Raw genomic sequence first — 24,681 nt, forward strand, 5'->3', positions numbered from 1 at the left:
CATCTTTAAAAAAGTAATTTCCCAGGCTTTCCAAATCAACCCCTGCTCCATCAAAGGACACCAATGGTGACAGATGAAGCCAACTTAGCGAAACAGTGTTCCACGCCTAGTCTGCAGAGAAAACAATAGATGCATGTTTGACTCTCTTTTTGTTCTGCAGGGTGGGCACAGGAGGAGATATTATGGGCACTGCGGGTGGTAGACATAGGAGGAGGGAGAGGGCGCTGCTTTCTCCAGCAAAGGCTGCAGAAGCTTAGTCCTTTTAAGATGTGATAAAGTGAAATGAAAAGCTTTCATTTTCACTTTGCAACATAGCTGAGTATCGGTTCTCGCTTTCAGGTGTTTAGAAGTGCAGGTACTGAGCCCCGGATAGGGCCGGCTCATTTAATGCACTGCACACAGTTAAACCTTTCCGCTATTAACGGAACAAAATATATGTAGCTGTGAGAGAGAGCAATATGGTGTGAAGGCGTATGCAAGCAGTGATTAAAAGGTGGAGATTGCTCTATATTAAATAAAGAGGGTGCAGAAATGTACGTTGTAAGCTATTAGCCAGTCATAAAAAGTAATTTGCCACTGCTATTCTATACATACAGTACACCTTGTTTTACTGGCCACGAGTCACATATCACTAGCCAGTGACGAGTGCACATTTTTATACCGTGAAATATATATATGTAAAGTCTGGGTGCATGAGGGGCTCGAGCTGTGTTCGGGCTATCTGAAGTATATTGTGACCAAGGTTTTCCCAATAGATCGGCCATATCTTTTTAAAAGATATAGCTAGACTGCACAACGCCAAGGACGAACATCCGAAGTGTGTTGCTTTTGAGGTAGAATGAATTAAACCGTTATATAGGGCAAACAGTAGAAGGATATAATCTAGGGAAGAGGTGAAAATGATGCTCTAGGTACACATTTACAAAAGTAAAATAGTTCCCATCTCATTATGTATTATCTCGCTGTTTCGTTTGAAAGAAATGTAACAACTTTCCGAACAAAGGGTGGCAGGTCATAGTTCAGTATACTTTCTACCGATTACCATGGCAGTTACTTCTTTCTTGATAAATGTATAAATTGTCCAAGAAAGAATTGAGAATTATCGAAATGCCTGTAAAGGAAGTGGCTATCAAAGCAGGTGATAGGAGCGATAGATTGAAGAAGTGTCATGTAGACCTTGGGGAGCCACTGAGCAGTCTGGTTAGTAGAGAAAAGTATTACAGTGACCAAAAGAACTACTCTGTACAATATGGGGTTCTCTGCCCTCTAATGTGATGCTTCAAGTTAAGGTTTGATACTCCAGATAGAGGATTAATTGGGAATTACGCATCTAATGGGACAGTAATTTAGGTCACGGCTCAACATTTGCACTGGCTAGGCGATCATTTCTAACTCGTCAAGAGCCAATTATGTGCTATGTAAATGTTTAGAATTGAGGTGAGTGATTTTATTTTTGTTTTTTAATTATATTTTTTTCTTTTTTCAATTACGGGTTAGCAGCTTGCAACTTGAACATTTTGACCCCTGATTTAGGTTTATATGAATCCTAGTTGGCTTGTTCTGCAGCATCATTGGGGATTCAGAGCAGAGGTGGACTGGGCAATCTGGAGACAGCGAAAAGTCCCTTTTAGGCCACCTGGATCTCTGGACGCGTACATAAATATTTATTGACTTTTAGACCATCAACTAGGGCAGGGTGATATATTGAGTTTTGGAGATAAATCAATATATTTCAAAATGTGTGTGTCCGTCCGTCCGGTTGTGCCAAGTCACAAACTCCACGGCGCATCATACTTGCATTTTTGTTGTTCGTATTGCCATTATTGTTAAGACTATACCTTTTGAATCAGTTGCAATTCTAGGATGAGGCTAACTGACAAGAGTTGTGTTTTGCTTTTACTGTTCAGTATTAGTACTGTTGGCTTTCAACTGAGCATTTAACCCACATAAACAATATCAAGATATGTCGTATATCGCCATTCAGCCCAGACATATCGAGATATGACAATGAGATATGACTTTGGTTCATACCGTCCAGCCTTACCACAAACCCTTTACAACATACTACAGGAGCATTCTCTTTTTGTTGAAATGTGTGACTTTACAAAAAAAAAAATGTTGACAGCGGCAGCTCTGTGCCTAGGACAGAACACATGATTTACCACATCCTATATCTCTTGCTCTCCTGTTCATCACTACGCACTCCCTTTTAAGGTTTCACTGCCTGGTCCAATCGAGGCCCCATGTTGGGCAGAGCGGGGGCCCCTCTTTTCTTCTAAGGGTCCCTTTTATGGGGTCTAGCTCTCATCTTGGTATGATATATTTTATTTATAGTGCGCCTATAAACAGTTGGTTTAAGGCGTGACGAGGCAAGGGAAAGGAACAAGGGGAAACAAGACACGATCTACCTAGGCCCATTCACATTGAGAATGCGCAAGTGCAGGGATAGGCAATGGGGAGAAGTGCCAGGGGAAGGGGAGGATGAGAAGTGCAGGACATAGGATCAACGAAACACAAACAAAACAAGAAAAAGGAAGTGCAGCAAGCACTTGACATTGTAAGGGTTAAGTGCAGGCAGCAGGTGAATGGGAGTACTGGTAAGGGGACTGTAGGGTTACAGATACAGCCCTAAGTGCAGGGTTGCCAAGCAGCGGTGCAGGTGTGCAACTGGGGGGCAGGGACCTTGGCCCGAGGTTGAGGGTAGCCAGATAACCAGTGCAGTGACAGACCGGAGATCAGCAGGGAAGGGGAAGAGAGAATGCAGAAGCAAAAAGGAAAGTCTTGAGCAGCTTCTGGAAACGGAGATGGTCCTGCTCAAGTTTCAGAGAGGCAGGGAGGCCCCAGCAGAAGAAGGAGATCTACCCCAACTCGTTGCTCGGAGAAGCGACTGACCCTGAGCGAGTTGGAGGAGCGAAGAGGAAAGTATTTACGAAGAGACAGTTGGAGGTATTTAACCCCAGGCCCCAAAAGGCCTTGTGGACAATGCAGAGGGTCTTGAACTTCATCCTCGCAGCCACTGGGAGCCAGTGTAGAGATTTCAGTGCTGGAGAGATACGATCCCTGGGCTTGAGGCCAAGGACAAGACTCGCAATCCTGTTCTAGATGAGTCGCAGAGGGCGGAGAGTAGAGGCAGGCAGATTTAGATCTTAGTTTCAAAGAGAGTTTGAAAGTGTCACCTCCCTTTACTCTCCCTCAATCAACATACCACCACTATCAGCATGTCTCCTTCCTTACTTCTTCCAGCATTGCCCAATCGGTGTGATATGGTAACATCAGTATAACATCCTCCATGCTATACTAAGGATATGCTGATGCTGCTGCAATCCTATTGCACAGAGTATATTTTCACAGGAGGCTCACAAACTGCCTCGTTTCCTAGTGTACTTATGGAGATTGGTCATATTGTAGCCTGTAGTCCTTGAGAGATTGCTGCTAGAGGAAATCCACCCTGCTGAGACACTACATGGGTGTCAAGCCATTGCTTGGTATCCTATATAGCACTGACTAGGTACTTCTGGAAGGGGATTATTTTGCTGGTGATCTATAGCACGGATTGGGCCTGCTTGCGGTGCTCCTGCTCCCAGAGTGGTGAATGGGACAGGTGATGCCAGTGGTATGCTCAGCAATCCCACATAGCAAGTACAATTAATGTTAGACCTGCATAGTGGTGTGGCCCAGCCGATAATAAGAGTTGTAGCATAGCTAATGTTAGCATAAAGTACAGCTTAAAGAAATGGTGTAAACGCAAGTGGCGATAAGTGCATGTAATTTAGAGGTGTAATGGTTGTGATTTGCATATGGTCTTTCCCCTTTTGTAATGGCTTGGAAAGTGAAGAATGGCGGTCTGGAGGGTTGCCCAGAGCAATGCTAGAGGTTGAGATTCATTCTAAACCTTCCAGCCGTCGCCTGTTATGTTTTGCACTAATCTGCATAAACCAGCCTTTTCTACCCTTCTCTACCGGGGCTACAGTGTCCTGATCTTGTTGAAAGCGATTAGTCTGCTTGCATTTGCAGTCTGCTCTGGACAATAAGGCCTTTTTTTTTTTTTTTACTGAGGATCACTTTACAAATATTTATATGGCTGCTTTGTAGAGTGTCACAAGTCACTTTTGGTTGTTTAAAATTCCTGATCTGCCTTGTGGGTGGCATCAAGGTAAAAGATTTGGCTTCGATCGAACGTGGAGTGTTTCCAGATTTGTGTAGCCCATACTCCTACGTCCCGTCCCCTTTCCTCCATACTTGTGGGGCATTCCGTCCATTGGGATGGGACCGCAGCACTTTTTAAGCATCAAAAAATAACTTTTTTTTGTCCTTCTCTAATTTCTACGTGGACCACCGCACGTGACCGTAGCCCCGCCTTTCTGTGCTCCGCCCCGCGCATCGCCCTTCAGTCCTGTTCTCCGCGCGGTCGGGGTCAGACACACTTGCATCACAGGGAAGATTTTTCTTTTTGTTCCCTTGTCCTTCCTGCTCTGGTTCCACGGCCATCTTTCCTCAGTCTATGTCGGGGCGTCTGGGATTCGTGTCCTGTTCATCATGCGAAAGTTGTTTCGAGAGGGCGGATCCCCACTCTTTGCCTGATGTGCTTGGGCTCGGAACACCGTTGGGACTCGTGCTTCTACTGCGTTGGGCACTCCAGCGTCCGCTTGTCAGGTGGGAGGAGGTGTTTCAACGTGATCCTCCACCACATTTACAGCAGTTTATTGAAGAAAAAAGGAAACGGCCGGTAAATTTGTTCCTTTTTAGGGCACCCCAGCCAGGGGACTCCTTTCCGGGGTCTTCTAGGTCCGGGGGGGGGTCTCAAGCTGCCCTATTACCAGGGATCTCCCTGAGGTGACCTGAAAGGTATCTAATCGGTGCTCTGGAGTTTCCTGCGAGGACCACTGCAAAGGGGCTGGCAAAACTGGATCTTTTTCTGAGGTTTTCCTTTTAGGGGCTAAAGCTAGACCCAGTACTTCTGGGGCTGTTTGTCACCAGGGCTATCCCTGAGGTTCCCTTCTTTGGGCTATATCTAAGACCAGCAAGATTGAGGGGCCCCCTTTGAGAGTTCTGGCTTCAGGGGGCGAATCTGCCTTCCCAAACTCAGACCTGTGGTGGAACCAATCCCGCGGAGGGGGCAAAGAAGCCAGTAAAGCACCATAAGCCGTCTTGTACCGGCTCGGCTCTGCCGAGGTTCCCTCACTTGGTGCTAATTCATCAGCAGTCCCTAAGGTGTCAGAAATACTCTAGATCTGCTAGCACCGGCACTGGCTAAAATGAAACATAAGACCCCTGACTCTCCTGTGGTGACCACGCCTCACTTACACCTGTGATGCAGTTCGCCTCAGGCGTTGATAAAATGGCGGTCCAACCCCTGCAACCATTTTGACTACCTCTCTTTCACCAACGTTCACCACGGCAGGTGCTGAGGGGCCTGTTTTTGGGGCAGAGCAGCCTTTGCCACGTTTTGTGGATAACAAGGACCCATTTTGCCATGGATTGGCGTGCTCGGACTCCGCTGCCACATACGTCTTGCTCCCTCTTACGTCTGTTCCTTTGATCTACGTGGATCACCATCCTGGCAATCATCCTCTTTGCGATCCTTGGGGTATGCCCCTTCTGAGCGGCCTCTACCCACTCCAGCGCCTAGACCTTCGTCTGATGAGTTTTTTGGCAAATTTTAGACGCTTATCCATTCTGAACCCATGAAGTTGTACTTTAAGGTTTTATTTAAGGAAAATTATCCTAAGACGCCTGAAACGGCCCCAGCACCGGCAATCCCTACGCAGGTCCCGTTAGTGCCACCTCCTCCCCCCTGTGGGGGCTCCTCCTCTGCCTTCACTTTCCCAGGTGGAAAAGACTCTGATTACTCAGTCTGGATTACTCAGTGGCGCCGCAGTCTTCGGGGCCTGAGGCGCCACGTGCAGCGGATCAGACTTCTGCTCCCACCTCATTGGATGAGGACCAGGCGGACCAGGACAGCGATGCCCCGCTCTATTAGAGCCTTTCGCAACTGGGTTGTGTATATGATGGCGCTGCGAGACATCCCAATACCCGAACCCCTGGCTCCAAAAGAAGGGGTACTTTCTGGAGCCTTCCCTCTGTCGACACAGGAACGCACCGGCCTGTTCCTTCAGAAGAACGTCCTGGCCAAGGCCCATAAGGTCTGGGGAAAAATCTAATTCCGTGCAACGCCTAAACCTAAACAAGAAAATTGACGCTCGCTACAAGCTACACACGTCTGAGGACATATGCTTGCCTGCATGTCCACTCCCCTCATAAACGGTGGTGGCAGCAGCTACGCTCCAGTCGAAAGCTGGCTTCTACTACATCCACTGCAGCATCTCGGATCCTTTCCTAAGAGGACAAACTTCTTGACGCCATTGGGGAAAAAGGTTATTTCCAATTCGGCTCTTCAGCTGCTTCAGGCTAATACCGAGCTTATCCTGGCCGCTGCTAATGTGAAACTGTGGAAGGAGCTCGCTGAGTTTCAGGAATGTATTCCTCCTGATAGGCTCGAAGACTTTAAGGGTGGCTTATCCGATGCCAGGGTTCTGGCACAAAAACTACTTGAGGCTGCGGCCAATCATCTAGATACTTCTGCTTGGGGCCCTATGGTCTGAGTAGACATCTCCTGCCAAACGTGACTGCATGCTACGAAGTTTTTGAAGGAAATTCAGTACTGGGTGCTTGATCTCCCCTTAGAGGGTAAAGAACTGTTTCACTCCTCCACGGATGAGGAACTCACAAAGACCAAGGCAACCACTGAAACTGCCAAGTCTATTGTCCGTCCTTGCGAAAATACCAGCAACCAGGACCATTTAGCAACAATAGAGGATCTTATTAGAGGGAACGTTGGGTGTGTGGAGGAAAGGGGGACTATCGACTAGGAGTAAGGTAGTCACTAAAGTGAGTAACCTTGTCATTCTCTCGGTAAAGTGGGACAGGCAGCAGCCCTTGTTCTTTGCATTCTTGTCCTTGCATTTCACTGTATTCCTATGCTATTACATTTGCTTAATTCTAGATACTAGACTACAAAGAAGACATAATTTGGACTGGATAGGTCACTCGCGCATAGCATCAGATAACTGGAGCTGTCTAGTATAGGGAGAGCATGGTTCAGAACACAATTAAATGATATGTGTGAAGCAATTTGATACAAGTATTCCCATTTGAAAAATTAGTGGCGCATCCTGTGTTGGAATTTTGGCACTTGTGGATTCACATTTAAAGTGAAAAAATAAAACTACTAGTGGCAGAACCCAAGGAAAGCAGGCAGGGGTGGTGGATGTTATTCACAAGAAAATTGTGACCACTTTAGATGTTTGGGAAAGCCACCCAATTCTATTAATTTATAAAATGGGTGTACAGCATGCTAGGCATCATGTTCAACTTATATTTTTCCGATCTGGCAGCGTGTTTCAGCAAACTGGTCACAAACTCACCTAAAGTGGAGGGCAGCAAGGTACAGTGGACTGCCTACGCAGATGATGTAATTCTCTATGACCACACCTCCATAGGCCTCCGACTTCTACCTGCGTTTAAATAATATATTCTCACAAATGCCCTTAAAATCAACTACTGTGATACTATGTTTGGCCCTCAAGAAAAATCAAAAAATAAATGCACTCTTCCTAAATCATGAGAAATTACCAACAAAGTCAGCAATAAGATACTTGGGATACCCAGTGTTTGGAAATAAGAATAAGGTAAATTTCCGGGCCATACTGGAAGCGAAAATTGCCCCAATGAAAGCCCAATTATGTAAAATTGACGTAAAGTATGGTAAATTCACATTAATACCGTGTATCCGCCTGTACAAAAATAGATTAGTGCCCCAATTCTGCTATGGTTTAGAATTTGGTGCAGAAAGGAGGTGGCTGTGTATGAATCGAAAATTATAAAATGAATGGTAAAATGCCTGCCAAAGTCTACCATTGGTGGCAATAAGATACGAGCTTGGACTACACTCGATTAGAAGTACCATCGAATGGCGCAGAATGGCACTTTACAGGAAATTGTCAACTAGTAAAGATACCACCTTATATGACCTCATGGGTACGGGTTTCGGGAGTGGTGCTCCCACATCTAAGTATCTCAGGGACATGGTGGAAGAAGCAAACAATGTCCTTGACAACTTGGGGGTCCCTCGATATGCTTATCGCGAATCCCATGAAAGTAAATAAACTATTGCTTCATGCTGACTGGAATTTAACAGTTCAAGAGATCAAAATGTCTAAATTATGCAATCATATTGCCTCTGACTTTAAAAAGATGGGGGAAGTGGAACCATACCTAATTAAATTTCCTGATAAAACATGGAGGCAGGAATATATGCGATTCCGCTTCAATGTTTTGAGCACGGAACAAATACTTGATATCAGAAGCGGACAGAGTATTGGATCGTCCTTTTGTAAATTTTGTAAGCGAAAGGAGAATCTAGAGACTTTGCAGCATTTACTGACTGAGTGTGATGGTTTAAGGAATGAACGCATCAGTCATTTCAGTGAATATGTTCCAAACACTGATTGCGTGGATCTGGACCTGCTGTGGTTAGACATGATGCACGGTAAACGAGTTAGGCTACAGATTGCCGTTGTCCGGTTCCTGAAGCATTATTGTCATCTTTAAATTAATGTGAAATAAGCGGAAGCTGACTAAGTATCAAGTCCCTTTACTAAAAATTGAGAGCATTTTGTTTCCTTGTGAGGGTGACTTAGATCTCAGGTAAATGAATTATTTTTAAATGTATTCTTTTAAACTGTATATTGATGTATTTGTAATCAATTTGAAAATGAATTGAAAATGTATGTGGCAAATGTGAATTTCTGTATGGAGAAATTGTGTTTTTATGTAGCCTCTGCAATATTATGTGATGACAAAAATCCTTTTGTAAAAGTTACTATGTAACTATAAACAAATAAAAAAAAATGTTTTTGTTTTGCAGAACTGCCGAAAATGTGAACTTTATTTGGCTTGCAGAATAAGCAAACCTGTTTGTACATTTAAAACACGTTTTTAGTTTTGTGCATTTTGCTTTTTTCCTCTACACAGTGATAAATCCACTTTGTGTTGTGGTGGGGCTTGGCCACCTGGGTCCAAAGCCCACTTTATAACCAACAGGACCCTAGTAACCTGAGACTAGGGTAAACCGAGGGGGATAGAGTTTGGGGCTCAGAAGTTTGCATATTATCCAGACGTTGTTTTAAAAAAATAAAGAAGGAATTGCTTTAACGGTGGGGGGAGGCAGGGTGTATCTGGGCTAGTGTGTAAACCAAAGTGCACCTTTCATGGTTTGATGGGGCAGGTCACCCTTAATCCCCACCCCCGTCTTGTGGTTGGGCCTATGTTGGAGAAAATTTATGGGATGGGATGTTGTAGAAGCTAATAGGAGAGATCACTTGAGAGAGGGATTGTAAACTGAAAAGTTTTTTGTTTCTTGACATTTCTCACGGTAAATGTTTCTATTCTTAAGTGTTTGAATACCCATAGTACACACTAGTTTTATCTGAGCGTGTATTTGAAAAAAAATCTTTACCTTTCTGTTTTTTTATTTTATTCTGGAGATCAAAGTCATTGTAGATACACCAGGGAAGGTGTCAGAGTGTAGCTGCTCGTGTGATCGTTTTTCATGTTTCCACAAGTGTCCTTTAAAGGGGAAGTTCACTCACAAATGTTGTTATTTAAAAATATTGCCCATAATTAAAAATAGATGTTTACATTTTTAAATAAACGTTCCTATGAAAAATAAGCTTCAAAATGTGCCCCCAAGTTATTACTTTTAAATGTAATTTGAATTCTCTGCTCTCACGGCAGTAATCGCGCACAAGCCCCTTACTGAGAGCTGTAGCTTGTTACTGCCGGAGAGCAGATCATTAAAAATTGTCACAGGGCAGGAATTCATATGAATGCAATTCCTAATACAACAAACACTTATCTGAAAAGCGTTTGTTCACTGTATTAGGATGGCATTGATAAGAATGCCTGTCCTGTGAACAAGGCAAACGTCTCCTGTTTATTTAACGGGGTGTGTTTGCCCTTTCATTAAGAACTGACTCTTGTGGTTAAGTGCTAGCCCACGCGACCCAAATTCGGATCCAAACCTATTTTTCTTATGGTGCATCAAATTTTGTTTAAAAAAACCAAAACTATATTTGATACTACGCTGTAAAAAAAGACAGGGTGGCACTCGAACTCGGGTCCAGTGGTAGAAGGGGTAACCCTTCACCATTGGACCACAGGAGTCTTGTCATTAATGAGTCTGTCATTTATAGTGCTCTTAGCCGTATTGTTTTGCAGCACAACAGCGCTGTGAAGGCAGCCAAGGAATTGTGTAGTCTATTTCCTTAGCTGTGAAATGGCAATTGCAGTGCTTGTTGTCGTGTTGTTTAGTAGGGACTCCAGCGGTGGAGTGATTAAGGGCTTGCTCCTTCAGTTACACAGCTGGAATTGGAGGTCCTGCCTTCCTTTCTGGTGCTTCAAATATTGTTTTCTTAAAACAACATTAGAAAGATCCAGAAAAAATAGAGGCATGGATTAGAACCTGGGTCGAATGGTGGAAAGGGCTAACTCTTAACCACTGGACCACAGGAGTCATTTCATAAAAGAGCTTGGCAAACACAACCTATCAAATAAACGGGACGTGTTTGCCTCGCTCACACCTTCACAGGCAGCCAGGCCTATGAATTCCATCCTAATACAGAAAACAAACGCTTTCCAGATTTGCAAAGTCTTTGTTTACTCTATTAGGATTGCCATTCATAGGAGGACTGAATGGCCTGTGAACGTGTTATTTAATTCTCTGCTCGCTGACAACAACAAGCTTAAACTGCTAGTAGGGGGCTGCTGCTTGATTACTGCAGGAAGAGCAGAGAATTAAGAAACAGATGTAACTGTTTATATATGCAAAATGGATGCCTCCAAGTCATTGAAAAGCAGGACTTGGGGGCACGTTTTGCAGTTTATTTTTCATAGGAGCTTAAAATATGTTGACATTTTTAATTATGGGGAATATTTTTAGACAATTTTATTTTTGAGAGAACTTCCACTTTAATATTGGCTATATCTGGATTCTCAGGTTTGTCAGTTGTGGAACTGGAACACTGATTTTCTGAACACTATTTCACCACTCTAAAGCATGTTGTAATTTTCGTCAAAAATCCCTGAAACTTTCACTTATTTGGTTCTCTTATCTGGCAAAATTGGGAGTGCATTGACTCTGGCTAGTTCTCCGCATGAAGGGTTTCATAACGAAAACCGCACGCTACAGGTGATTTTTGGGTTTAGACATTTTGGAGTTAATGATTTCATTGCATAACATTTATTTTACCTATAAGTATTATGTATTTTTTATCAGCTTAAAACGTTGCTCCGAAAAACGTAGTTTGAACTAATGAGTTCGAAAATGTCTTTTTATAGTCGGTTGACGTTTGCAGTATCCACGATCCTGGTTTTGCTTGGTCTGACAATGTGAAGTGCAGTGTGTTTCTGTGAGCACTACCTCAAATTCTACTTTCTGAGGACAAACGAACGAATTTAACACTGCGAATCCAAACGGGACCTGTATTGAAGTGCAGCTTGTTATCTGCATTAAACTTCCACTGTTCTCGTTGGATGAGCCGGAGTAGAAGGATTGGGAAATGTTTTTCCCAATGTATGACATGGTTGCTAGTTTATTCAGAAGGTTAACAAATCCAGTATTTGAGAGGTTCACATGCTGTAACTTTCTCTTTTGATCCAGTCTTGTGTCGGGCAAAGCAAAATGCCAAAGTTGATTTTAAAAAACGGCTGTTACAGAAGCTCTTCCTTTTCTCAGACACTCGCTTGCAGTCAAGGTTTGAAATTAACCACAAAATATGCATTAGTGGGTGCTGGAAACTGGACCTGTTTCTGCCTTGTGAGTTGCACCACGTCTTCGCTTTCGGTTACAACTTCTGAAGACACAACTCAATTAGCAAAATAAAGGCTACAAGACGGAAGCATGATTTGGGGAGGTCCCTGGCACTACAAATATATTTATTTATAAGAGGGTTCCAAACGATTGCAACAGGTCCTTTCCCAGTGCATCCGGAGATTAATAATTATCTTGACTTTTGGACTTAAGGTAATTAGGTGGTGCTCATTTTAGCACGCTGTAGTATTCTCACTCGGACTGTGTAATCTCCAGTGGGGAAGTAAAACCTATACATTCAGAACCCTTCACGTCGTTAATCGGCCACTCATTATTCCACATGCACGTAGCACTCCATTTCATACTCTCCCCTGGTCCATTATCACTAGCCATTGGCTAGAGGTAAGTGCACAATTTGAGGCCTGCTCTTAGGGTACAAGACATCTGCAGAGAAAAAGGCTACAGACCACAGCGCCAGGACATTCTCTTTATTTCTGTTCCCAAGAGCCTTTTGAGTCTTCCCAGTTGCAGAATATGAAATGTGTACACAAGATGTGGTAGTACAGAAAGCTCTTGACCTGAAAGGATTTATTGCAGATGAGAATGTAAGATCTTGGACACTGCAAACCATAATGCCTCTAAAGATTGGGGAAGAACCTTAACCACATGTGATGAGACAAACATGCCCTTGCTGAAATCACTGGCAATATCTGACTTTTATTGGTATTGGCTACGGGGGTTTGTGGAGGGGAGCTTACATCAAAAGCGTTTTTTTAAAAGTCAGTTATATAGGCAGATTACATAAATTGGTGGGTTCCCCAGAGGAATGCAGTATTGGGTTTCAGTCTGGATGGACTTGGTAGACTCATGACGTAAAGCGTGGATGGAAACCATGTATATTTCATCCTGTAGAGTTGACTGTTGAGTGTTGGGTGCTTTGATATGGGTTGGGGTATTTGAGGATGGGCGTTTTGGTCATTTGACTACTGTGTTTGTAGGAAGTTCATGATCTGGATCCATAGGGTCGCTGGTATTTTGGCAAGACTTTTCACAACTGGATGGTAATGTGCTTTCCTGACCCCTATAATGTTTGTTTTTATTTGGGCCTAGTGTTTATATTTATTTATCCTATGCAAAGTATATTTATTTTAGACCCTTAAATGTTTATTTCTGCCCAGCATCCCCACGTTTGTTTTCCTGGGCCTCGTGTTGTTTTTTGTTGTTGTTTTCTTATAGCCTTTGTCTGATTCCTGCAATATCTGCTTTTTTTTTTGGTCTGCGTGAATTTCACTTCATGGTTTTAGTATTGTTTCCTTGTTTACACCCTGAGCCTCTGTTTAACGCTCTTTCATTGAGTATATGTCTCCCATTGAGTATATGTCTCCCACTTTCTGTATCCTTTCTCTTTTTAATGGGCCGTGGAGCTATTGGGCTACAGGGATTCTCGCCGCTATCAACAGGGTGTGGGACATGTGGTTGGAACAGAAACAGCGAGAACTCCCTCTGTATCCAACTTCTCAATCCAGCTCATAACCCTCCCCAGAATACTTGCATTACCTCACACTACCACCACATATACCAATAATCGTTGTTCCTATGCCCACACTTCCAACAATTCAAACTCCAACCTGGCTACATCTTAGACAACCTTTCCGGCGGGTAGTCCCATCTATGTAATATTTTAATCGCCTGCTACCTGTATTGCAGAGATAAGGTAGCTTGTGATACCTTCCAGCAGTTGCGAGACCACAGGGAATCTGTGATGTTCATATTGAAATCTTTACCTCCTCCTAGCCTTGTTTGTTTATTATTTGTAATGCGCAAACATACCCTAGGGTAACAGGGTGCAGCAGTTCCATGAATATGCAAAGCTTAGTTTCAACAGCAGAAATATATACATACACACAGCAATAGTAATAGCAGGATTACTATTAATCTCTCCAGTTTTTTTCAGCCAGCAGCAGTTCACTGTACAATTTGGAGATCAGCCCCTTTATCACCCCTTGAGATCAGAAGCTTCTAAAAGCTTGTAAATTCCCTACAGAGATTGTTACACCACCTCGAATCTGTAAGTGCTCCTTGCAACTGAATATATCTGAAAATCGGTAGCGCCCCTACTTGGAGGTATCCCTCTAGCTGCACACAAGACAGAAAATGTCCACTCTCCCACGATTGTCCTGCCTTTTCTAACTCCGCCTCACACTATTCTGGAACCTCAACGGTTCGAAGTGTATTTTTTGTTTTGACTGGGAGTCAGTGGAGTGCTCGTAATGCTGGTGTGATTTGATCTTCTTGGTCGAGTCTCTGTACCATTTTCTGCAGTTTTGTTCTGAACTCTTTGCATGATCTTTAGTCGATGCTTTGGCATGCCACGGTACATGCTGTTGATGTATTTGATTTATGACAGAACCAGTGATCTGACTGAGGGTCCTGTGTGGGCAAATTAGGAATGGCATTATCCGTCGGATCACGCTCGGCTGATAACTCCAACAGTGTTTATGGCTCCAGGCTTAGTCTGCTGTCTGCCAGAATTCCTATGTTCTTGAACACTTAGAGCTTTCCAGTGAAGTGCTCATCTCTGTAGACCATGGCAGTGTGTGGGCGATGATGCATTAGCAGGGTAAATCACAATACCCGTTTTGTTTTGGTTTAATTTCAGGTTTTCTTGTCATCTGTGAGATTCCTTATGGGAAGCATCTTGTGAGCTGGGTGTCTAGTAGTTGTAGGCTGAGAATTTGAAAATGATTTAGTGGTACTTTGACGTTTGGCTCTGTGTCTCTTGAGGAGTCAAAATGGGGCCATATATTTGTTTAAGAGCAGAGGTGATATACGTGAGCCTTGCAGAACTGCACCAAATATTTGCGTGTGATTTTTGATCTGTATTGGTGAAGCCAGTGAGTTTCTATTCAGTCTCTGAGGAATTAAGACCTCCATAATAGTACTATATTGCCCAGTCCTGCTTCTTGGATGCTTTTTCATCGGTGACGTGTTCGCTGTGTTGGCCTTTAGGTCTAAGCGTATGGATAGTAGCAGTGATTCTGTTTCCCTTATGGTTGTGAAGATTGCTGGGCCCTGAAGGTAGGAGGATCCGGGAAGGTCCATGATGTGTGATGCATATTCCATCATTTTTGCCAGGAAAGGTATGTTGGTGATGGGTTGGTAGTATGTGGCGATTTGCTATTGTGTTTTTGAGCAGCTGCTTTATGTAGGCTATCCTAGTCCCTGGAGACAGCCTCTATTGCCAATGGGTTCATAAATTCCCTGTAGTGGTTGACCTGTGTTTTCTTGCTGTGTAGGCCCTTGTAGAAGCCTGGGAGGCAGGGAGGCTGTTGGAGAGTGTTCTTTGTTGTTTGTCATTAGCAACTTGGCCGATTCTGGTTCAGTGATGGGTTCATCAGCTAATTGTCACACTTGCATGATTCTAGTTAGCAAAATTCGTTGCATTGGTGGAGTCAGATATTGAACCTACATGACCATTGCCAGATATTCTAACTACAGTTGATATAGAATAAGACCGTACCAGTAGCAAGCATGGGCAAAGTCAATATGCCTGGCTTTTATATACTGAAATGTGTTTGTCTGCTGTGCATGGAAATATGCTTTGTGTAGTGTTTTGTAAGACTTTGTGTGGAAACACAGTATACATTTTGTAAGTGTAGGTCGAGAGGTTGTGCACTTACGGTGCCCATGTTTTAAATGTATCTGTTTTTAATGGCATCCAACTAACTAAACAGGATTACATAGAACACCTGCCTAAGTACAATTTGGTCACCTGTAGTAGCTGACCTCTTCCAAGCAAGATCACATCTGAAAGTGACATTGGTAGAGGATTGCTATTTGCTTTTTTTCCATCTTACTGCCAGTATGCAAGAGCGCCTTGAATTTTGGTTGATAAGTGAACAAGTATTGAGCAAGCATGACTTGCACGATTTAGCCACGTAGAGAAATCACTGTCACTGTTTTGCCAAAGGAAACACGATTTGAGATGATGCACTGACTTGGTGGATAACCACCTGTGACAGGTGGGTTTAGCAAAGCACCCTGCCAGTCATAAGATATTGGAACACAGGTCCTTAGATTGCTGCAGCAAGTTCCTTGATTGTTGCATTTTATGTATGTTGACGCCAGTATTAAAAACACATCTTTGAGGTTTTCCTTTTTTTTTTTTAAATTTTTTTTGTTCGATGAATTCTTTAATGATTTTACCACTTTTTGTACCGCAGAATACAGAGGAGATCCCCCGCGCCACCTGTTTCACTCGCCACTTCTATATATCTTACCCCAATTTACTATCTGCATTTGCGGGTTAGAAAAGTGGTAAAAACTGCAGCAAAAAGAAATGGGTAGAAGTGTATTTCGGGAATACCCTTTTAAATGCCGAATAGGGATGGATTAAAGCAGGCTTGTCCAACCTTTTTGAATGTGTGGCCGAAGCATTAACTTTTTGTCACCCAGTGGCCCGGCGAGCCAAAAGTCAACAACCTCACCCAAAACAGTATATTAAAAAGCAATATTGTGTGACCTTTGACACAATAGCATCACAGGCAGTGATAGCCATGCAGTCCCAAAGATAGCTTTTGGTGTCATGGGCAGTGATCAAAGGTTAGTTGCTTGTGATTTCTTTCAGTGTCAATGTGGCAATATTTTTCTGAAATAGTGGGGGCGACCGAGCGTAGCGAGGGAGCTACAAGGTTCTAGGGAGGATTTGGGAGGTCCCCCTCTCCCCCAAGAATTTCTTTTCAAATATGGGGTTGAAATGGTGCATTTTACAGCAGAAAAGGTGACCAAAAAGACATAAGTTTACAATCAGTTCTAAAGGGAAACATGAAAATTCCATGTCACCAACAGCAGAAAAGAACATTTTTCTGCACAACACATTTTAATGATCAATGTGCCCACAGTGTAAGGCAGCACTGTCACTGATGTAAGACATTGTCATGCTGGTTGTACCCAAAATATGCCCCTGTAGCAACATGTCTATGCTGGCTGTTCCCAATTTAGGCCAGCATTGTCCTGTACAAAGCATGATTGATGCTGCCTGAGCATGTGCAGTGTGCCCAATACATATGACAGCTTATCTCTGTAATACACATTACTTCTGTGGTGATGAAAGAAGCATAATTCAATTCAACAGATAAAATGTGGAAAAGCGATCACCCAAAGGTGAACCTAATTGAAGAAACGCAATGTGAGCACAATATTAAAGTATGCAACCTAGCAGGCCTAGTGCACACTTTACCTTTTCTTTCACCAATAAATCAGGGGGAGAGCGCAAACGCATTCCCCCACTACCAGAAATAATGCAGTCGTGTACCCCGCATTTGGGAACATAGCAGGGTTCAGCAAATCCGATGTGCAATGGGTAAGCCTCACCCTGGGAGATCTGCCCTTGAGATCAGATTCTCCCCTGCCAGCGAAGTATGATTTGCATGCAAGAGGGCAGGGGTTGGGTCTTTTCTGGGAAGCCCCGGTAAGCGAGGGTGAGAAGGCAGGCCCTGACCCCGCCCCAACCCCCTACCCCCCCGGAAGCTCTGAGCATCTGCAGAACTGCCTGTCCCGCGTGTAGGGGGAAGCTCCAACAGGCAGAGGCCAGCAGAAGAACAGATTGTAGCGCAGTTCCTTTCTCCCATCAGGCCCTGCTCGGCCTGAGACTTGTATAAATAGGAGGATGGCTCGAGCAGGCCTGTTGCAGTCTGCCCACTGGCCTGTTGGCCCCACACGGGGCCATGGCCCTCCTGAGCCGAGCTGCTCAGCGCTGGCCCCATTGACACCATCATAATCATCCTGGACCTCGACGCTCCACCACCCCTGAATCTCAGAGTTCTGCTCAATGACAATGCGGAAGCTTTGACATCTTTGCCGTAACCATATGCCGTGTTGTCAGCCGAGCCTGCACAGCGCCAAAGGCAAGTATTCCCTTGTCTGGGCCCAGAGGTCACCGAATCTTCCAGTGCCATCCACTTGGCACGGCCTACTGTTCCCAGAGTTTTCTACCCGCAAATCAGCACCACTGCCAAACGGAACTGCATCATTGGGGCCCATCGCTGCTGCGCTCCGGCTTGACCCCAGCTCAGCGCAAAGGCACCCATGCTTCTGGTCTGATGCTGAAAAGCCTGGTTCTGCTGAGATCGAAAGACAAGAACTAAGGTATTTTGGGAACATAGTACTATTGTTTTTTGTGTTGCAACTGTATCAGCTCACACCTCTCCTGAAGGGTATAGGCTGCCCTCAGACTGCGCTACCAAAAGAGTGAAAATAAGTTATACCTGTTGGACTTGCCTGTTTCACTTTTATGATTGGGATCACTGCTGCATGGGTATTAAGCGCGTTATAAATAACCTATCACATCATATCATAGATCACAGATCAAGATCATAAGCAACTTCCAGAAACCTTGGCAGGTGGTCCACTGAGGCCCATTTGCAGGTTGCAGTGTGTTATTGGGGCACTACTAGGGTAACATATTGTGCTGTACATGTGGTATTCGCCATGCTTTGATACCCCACTGGCCACATCTATAATGTCCAATGTACTTGGTATAATGCATGGACATTTTCATCAATCCGCACTGTGCTTGGAGGTAAACGTAACTGAGCTCCCGCTGTTCTTCTTTGTCTCGAGACGAGGAAAAAAAGCACTGCAAAGGTTAAGTTTCTCAGCTGATAAAGGTTAATCTTCGGTGACATTCGCAATTCAAAAGAACGATTTTTGGTGCAGGCTGTGTCGCCGCACCCATGCTAAACATATGTCCAGAGATGACAAACCTTGAAAGTAACTCCGCAAAATGGCCCTCTGAGCAGCGGCCCACGGCTAATCAGGGGTTCAGGAATCCACTGTGCTGCCCACGCCGAGAGGAACTCCTGCACAGCACCTGTCCACATAATCCTTCTCCCGGGCCAGCACTCTCTTCTCCTCACCTCACCACCTCCTCCCTTCATCTCGGCTCGCCTTTTGCTCCTCGGAGCACCATGCAAGAGAGGAACGGGCATGTCTGGGCCGGAGCCCGTTCCTCTCTTGCATGGTGGGTCCTACTTGCCTGAAATGGGATATTTAAATGCAAAGTAATTGCTACTATATTAATCCCATTGTTCATAGTTTGTGGGAGTACTGGGCAATTGTATGGACCCGCGCTCACTGAAAATGAATGGTATTCCCGAGGTAACCCTCACTATGCCGTGAAACAAATTAGTCTCTCCTTCCTCCATCATCAAGTCCCAATATCTTCTTGACAAATTTATTTATGCAATGTTTGTCGGATATCCGACAAACATTGCATAAATAAATAAACGCTTTGTGGCTGAGGACTGTAACTACCTCTGTTGACCTCATGGGAGTTACAGGAAGTTACAGTTTTGCGCACGGGCACATTTAAAACTCAAGAGTTGTCCAACATACGGCCTCGCGGGCCACATTAAATGGCTTGGCCGGCCGTATGTTGGACAACCTTGGATTAAAGGCTTTGAATCTACCGCAATCACTGACACCTTTCCAGTCCTTTGTCTTCTCTGCCATAACATAAGAGAAACAACAAGTGGCTCTTGCCACTGTCCCCAACAGAATAGTTCAGCCTTAAGTGCCAGGCAAAGTCCTCAAAGATGGCAAGGAGCGTATGGTCGCAATTGATGTGGCCCAAAAAAGGCAAAATGGTGTTGCCTGTGCTCCCACGAGGAGGGTACATGCTTATCTGAGAAGCTTAGCAGGGCATTTGGGTTGGGCTGGAACTTGTAGCGTTGCCTAGAGCTGGCAGAGCCAGCGAGACCTCATGGCTAGAGCTGGCTAGAGCTAGAGCTGAGCCAGGGGTCTATCCTGGTTATTGAGGCCCAACCGAGCTGGTGAAATGGCCAGACGGAACAGGGGATGGGGCTGTATCAGTGGGTTTAAGGAAAGGGGCTGGGGGAAAAAGAGACTGAAACAAGAAAAGGGGCAAAAAGGGCTGGTACAGGAATAGGGGCGTGGGGCAAGGAATGCAAGGCATACATTGGTTTTTAAAAATTGATTAACAGAGTTTGCTAATTATACTTTTCTTGATTCGGAAACAAGCCCATTTCATTAGCAATGTTTTACTATTATTTTTAATGTCACCAGAAGTTACATAAAAGGAGCATCTATGCAGCATCTTTGTGTACCACTGAAGATATTAGTGATATGAGTCAGGCCTTGCAAAAAGCTAGACCTATAGGTCTAGTAACTTAATTTAACTATTTGACCTAAGAGAAATGCACTCAACCTATGGCAACTGATGACGAATTTACATGTGCTTTGTCATGTCACCACAAACCCATTTTATGCTTGGCACACTGCTGCTTCCCAGAGTCAAACCATGGACAGTGAAACTTGTAATCTATCACAGAGCAAAGCGAGCTCTAGAGGCTAACTACAGTGTATGGTATTGCAGTAAATCTGTAGATGTACCGACTGGAAGGAACTATTGGTCACTACTTTTTTTCGTAAACATCTAGTTAGCTTTGTGTATTCTTTATGTAAGAGACTAAGAAGAGAAGCTGGTGTAGCAAGCACAGAGCGGGGAAAGCTAGTTGGAATATTGTTGTTTGCAGCCATTTCACAAAAGAGTAGCTGGTATAAAGCAACATGGTGATAGAATGTCAAGGATATGGGATCAGTTCAGGGGTTGAGCAACAGTTGCACAGATGTCTGCAACCATCAAGTCACAGTACTAGGCTTGCCATCAAAAGCATTATTTGGCTGTGTGATCATGCTCATTTTCAAGTGTTCACTCGTCAATGTGATGCATCTTCCCCAACAAAATGTAATATAGTTGACACAATGAGATTTAGGTACACTAACCTAAACCTTACTGTAAATCATGGAGACCATGCAGTATTTTTACAGTAGAAATACTGTAATTATGCATTACGTAACAACTTACATTTTTAGTAGTGAAATTGCATGACTGGATATTAAAGAAAATAAAGTTAACACATACTGATCTTTGCCAGACAGGATATAATCGGATTAATAAAAGTATTTTCCCGATTTTTCTTTTGCTTTTAAATTTATTTTTAAAAAAAGGACAAATCTCCCACACGGGCCTCTCTTTTGGAGGCGATGATTACTGCTGCACTCTCTCTCCATTAGCCCCTTTTGAACTTGCAATAAACACAGAAAAGAGGGAGTAGAGAGCTCTGAGGGCAATGAGGAATGCAGGGTGAGTAGTCCTTTCATTGAACTGGGGAACTTAAATGGCTAGCTTTGCTACAAAAGTGTTAATTTAATTAGCAAACCTACAGAATTGCATTGCAAATTGGTTTGCCACACTGCTTATTGTATGCCTTGGAATGGTTCTGGGGATGACAAAGTAGGCTGGGTAGAAAAAGGCCTCTAAGGGGTTACGCCGTGGGCTAGGCAGCGAGAACAGGGGCTTGTGTTACGGGGTGGGGGTTTGTGCCAGTATTATGTGCTGGTGTGGTGAAGGAAGGAGAGAAAGGTGGCTGTAAGGACTCTGGGTGCAGGGAAGGGGGACAAAGAAAAAGTGTGATGACCGTGCCGGTGGGGCCAAGGAGTGAAAGCACGCACCTTTTTATGAAGCAACCTGCTTCAAAGTTGCCTAGACGTCCTCTCTCTCGCCGGAGGCAATCAATGAGTAGAGGAGTGGTGGGACAGAGAGCCAGGCAACCACACTCCTGTGCATGCTCTCGCGTCACGAATGTGTGTTTTTAAAAAAGAAATTAGTTTTGTGAAATCTTTTTATGTTTTTCTCTGGTGCTGTGGGTTGTGGATGGTGGGGCTTGTGGCTGGCCCCTGCTTTGACCAGACACTGACCTTAAAAGAGCGCCGTGGTAGAGCCCAAGTTTTTGCCCGACCATCACTATTCTCGCCCAGTTCTAGTCTTGCCTCCAGGAACACGTATAGACCCTTGCTCCTGTGGCCCCCTGTTAATGGTTATGCTTGCATTGATCATTGCATCAGGATCTCTAAACCTGCCGCCAACCCAGAAGTAGAAATGGGTAATTCCTATCCTTTTGCTGCCATTGTCCTCTACACCTTGCACTCGTGGATGTACACTGCTAAATATCCTCACTTCTGTCAGTGAACAGTGGTGCAATGCAGTAGACCAATCAGATGGGCTGGATGTTCGTCATTCTACTAATTGACAGCAGGGCCTGTGTCATCCTCATGTGGTATTGCTATGTCTCTTATGTACAAGAGAGCAAACCTTCTGCAATTAGAAATAAATACAGCTATGAGTCCAGAAATGCCAAACAGGAATAGGAAATTGACTGAATGCTTTAACAGCAGCACTGGCATAGTTATCTCTTTGAAAAGGCTAAATATGCAATTTGTAGCTGTATCAAAGTTATGTGAAAAAGTAGCAATTGATCAGCGTTTTACACCTTAAGCGCTGTGCTATTGCAGGTAAGTACGTTGGGGCAGTCCAGTGGTGTGGCCTTCAGGGTGGAATGGGAAGGGGTGGAAAGATACTGAGAAGGAGAAGGTCCTTTAAAAGCACACTTTGTGACTTCTGCAGACAGCAGCATTGCTCATGTACTGGCAAGTGCTGCTGCACTACGTATCGGTCTTTATCTTGTTCTGCGTTGCATTTTGTTTCTGGACTAAAGGAAGATGATTTGGGCACAGGAGTGGGTACTGCAATAAGGCATTGCAGGTGTTTGTCTAAGGTGACACGAAAGATTGGTACTAGGGGTTGCCATTTTGACACTAAAACATCCATGTCTGCTTTTTCTTTTTTTTTTAACATAACAATTATTAGGAGATTTCCTTAAGATCGACAACAAGTACAACAGTGCAGCGCAGATTAATCAGTTACAACAGCATGATTACTACAAATCGGGCAATTGTTAACAGTGAGCCAAAACATGGAAGGAGCTGGAACCCATTAGCCGGGAGGGGCCCCGGTCTTGCCTGAATCTCCCCTGTTCATGGAGGGATTGCAGGAATGACAAACTATTTGCTACTTGGTGACCTATGTGAGACACCAGGTCATGGCGGAGCGACAGGTCAGGCTGGGGTATTTCTCTGCCTATTCCATGAAGGGGTGCCCAAATGTTCTGAAAGCTTGTGATGTCCCCCATTCGCATAGCGGCGATCTTCTCCGACACCACAATGTTCCAACATTTTGACCACCAGATTGCCAAGGACGGACCCTCCGGATGTTTCCAAAGACGAGCGATAGAGATTTTAGCAGCAGTCAATAAATGCATGCTCAGTTTGGCTATCTGGCCCATTAAAGGAAATGCTCCCTTCTTGGTGTCCCCAGCAGCACCACCCCTGGGTCCCAGGGGATTCCCAGCTCGGTGATCAACTTGATATGTTCCAAGACTGCTTTCCAGAAACACATTGATTTTGGGCAAGCCCAAAGCAGATGAAACGGCGTTCCAGTATCTGCACATCCTCTCCAGCAGCCCGACGGTATAGAAGGTTTGCTTTTATGTAACAGTTCAGGAGTCATATAGTACCCTTCCCTGTTCGTTATGCATTTGGTGCTGTTATGCAATCTTCCCAAATTTTTGCCCAATCCTCAATTTCCAAAGAGCGCCCAGGTCCTTCTCCCAGCTAATCATGTACCACTCCTTCCTGGAAGGATCAGTTATCTAACAGGCGATAAATGGTAGAGATTTTGCCTCTGGGTACTGTAAGAAGATTCAATTCAACACTACAGCGAAGTCCATGCCTAGTCTGGGATACTGAATGGAAACCCTTATTGATATATCTTTATGTCCAGTTCATGAGTTCTGGATGACTACCCCTATATAACACCCCTCTCTTAGAATCACCCTGACCCCACTGAGCCAAGAAGTAGTTCTGTTTTGCAAGTTTAAAAGGTTTATTTGAGAATTTAAACAATATATATATATATCACACTTTATAATAAATTAATATCTGATAGTACACTTAGACATATGATGTTGATCAACAATGGGTAATCTGGCACTAGCACACTTCTTTACAATCAATGAGGAGTTAGTATAGGATGGATAAAGTAGCAAAACTACTTTTATGATTTCAAGGGAAAAGCAATGAGGAATAAAATGCAGTACAGAAATACTTGATATGACTTCAACAAAACAAGCAATCACTTTTCTTTGACAATTCACCCCCCCTTTATGCAATGTAAGGAGAAGAGGAGAGCACACAGTTCTTAGAAATGCAATCAAATATAATTCAGTTCAAATTCCCCCTCCCCTAGCAACTTAGAGAAATCAGGTATGAGTTTTAAAACACAGGCCCAAGTGCTTTGAATGTGGTGGCAATGAAGTGAGAAATATGCTGAAAATGCTTTAATTCCCTTTAGGAGGTTCAGGGTGAGTGAGAGATACTTGGGATGAGTTCAGGCTCACTTTATCAATGATTCAGAGATGGTGATTAAGAGGCAAACAAATTTTTAGCAAGGAAAGAAATGACTGCTGATGGTTACACGTGGCTGGATTTTTAACCAAATCGCAAATCGCGGTAAAATTCGCGAGTGCGTGAATCGTGATTACGGCAAAAGTATACGGAGTAGCAAGTCGGTTCTAGGCTTGTTGAAAAGCTGAGATTCTAAGCTTTCAGAGGAAAGTAGCCCAAACGGTACCAGAGATAACAAATTTGTAAAGGTCGTTTTTCGGATTTAAAGTAAACTCAAAATGACAGGTGACAGCTTTGCAGCTGCAGAATTGACAAATGACAGTGGTGCAGCTTTACAAATGACAGGTGACAGGAGGCAGTTCTAATTAGGTTAAATAGATTGAATTATATTACTTTAAACTAAGAGATTTGGTTTTGCCCCGTCCTAGCTGTACTTGCAATATATTTGGAAGGTCTGGGTCGTGCCACGGATCTGTCAGGTTTTGGAC

The 24,681-nt window shown here is 44.0% G+C and overlaps 1 protein-coding gene and 1 non-coding gene across 2 annotated transcripts in view; one reads left to right on the top strand and one right to left on the bottom strand.

Annotated features, from left to right (window-relative positions):
• INSR (insulin receptor) overlaps nucleotides 1–24,681 on the top strand; it is a 1,116,918-nt gene that overhangs the window by 35,535 nt on the left and 1,056,702 nt on the right. The gene's annotated exons all lie outside the window — the stretch shown is intronic.
• Nucleotides 17,130–17,291, bottom strand: LOC138462560 (U1 spliceosomal RNA). The gene has a single exon (XR_011265160.1). It is a non-coding gene; the product is annotated as a U1 spliceosomal RNA (small nuclear RNA).

The sequence above is a fragment of the Ambystoma mexicanum genome, chromosome 1p (assembly GCF_040938575.1).
Source record: "Ambystoma mexicanum isolate Mex_15411 chromosome 1p, UKY_AmexF1_1, whole genome shotgun sequence".
Taxonomy (NCBI): Eukaryota; Metazoa; Chordata; class Amphibia; order Caudata; family Ambystomatidae; genus Ambystoma; species Ambystoma mexicanum.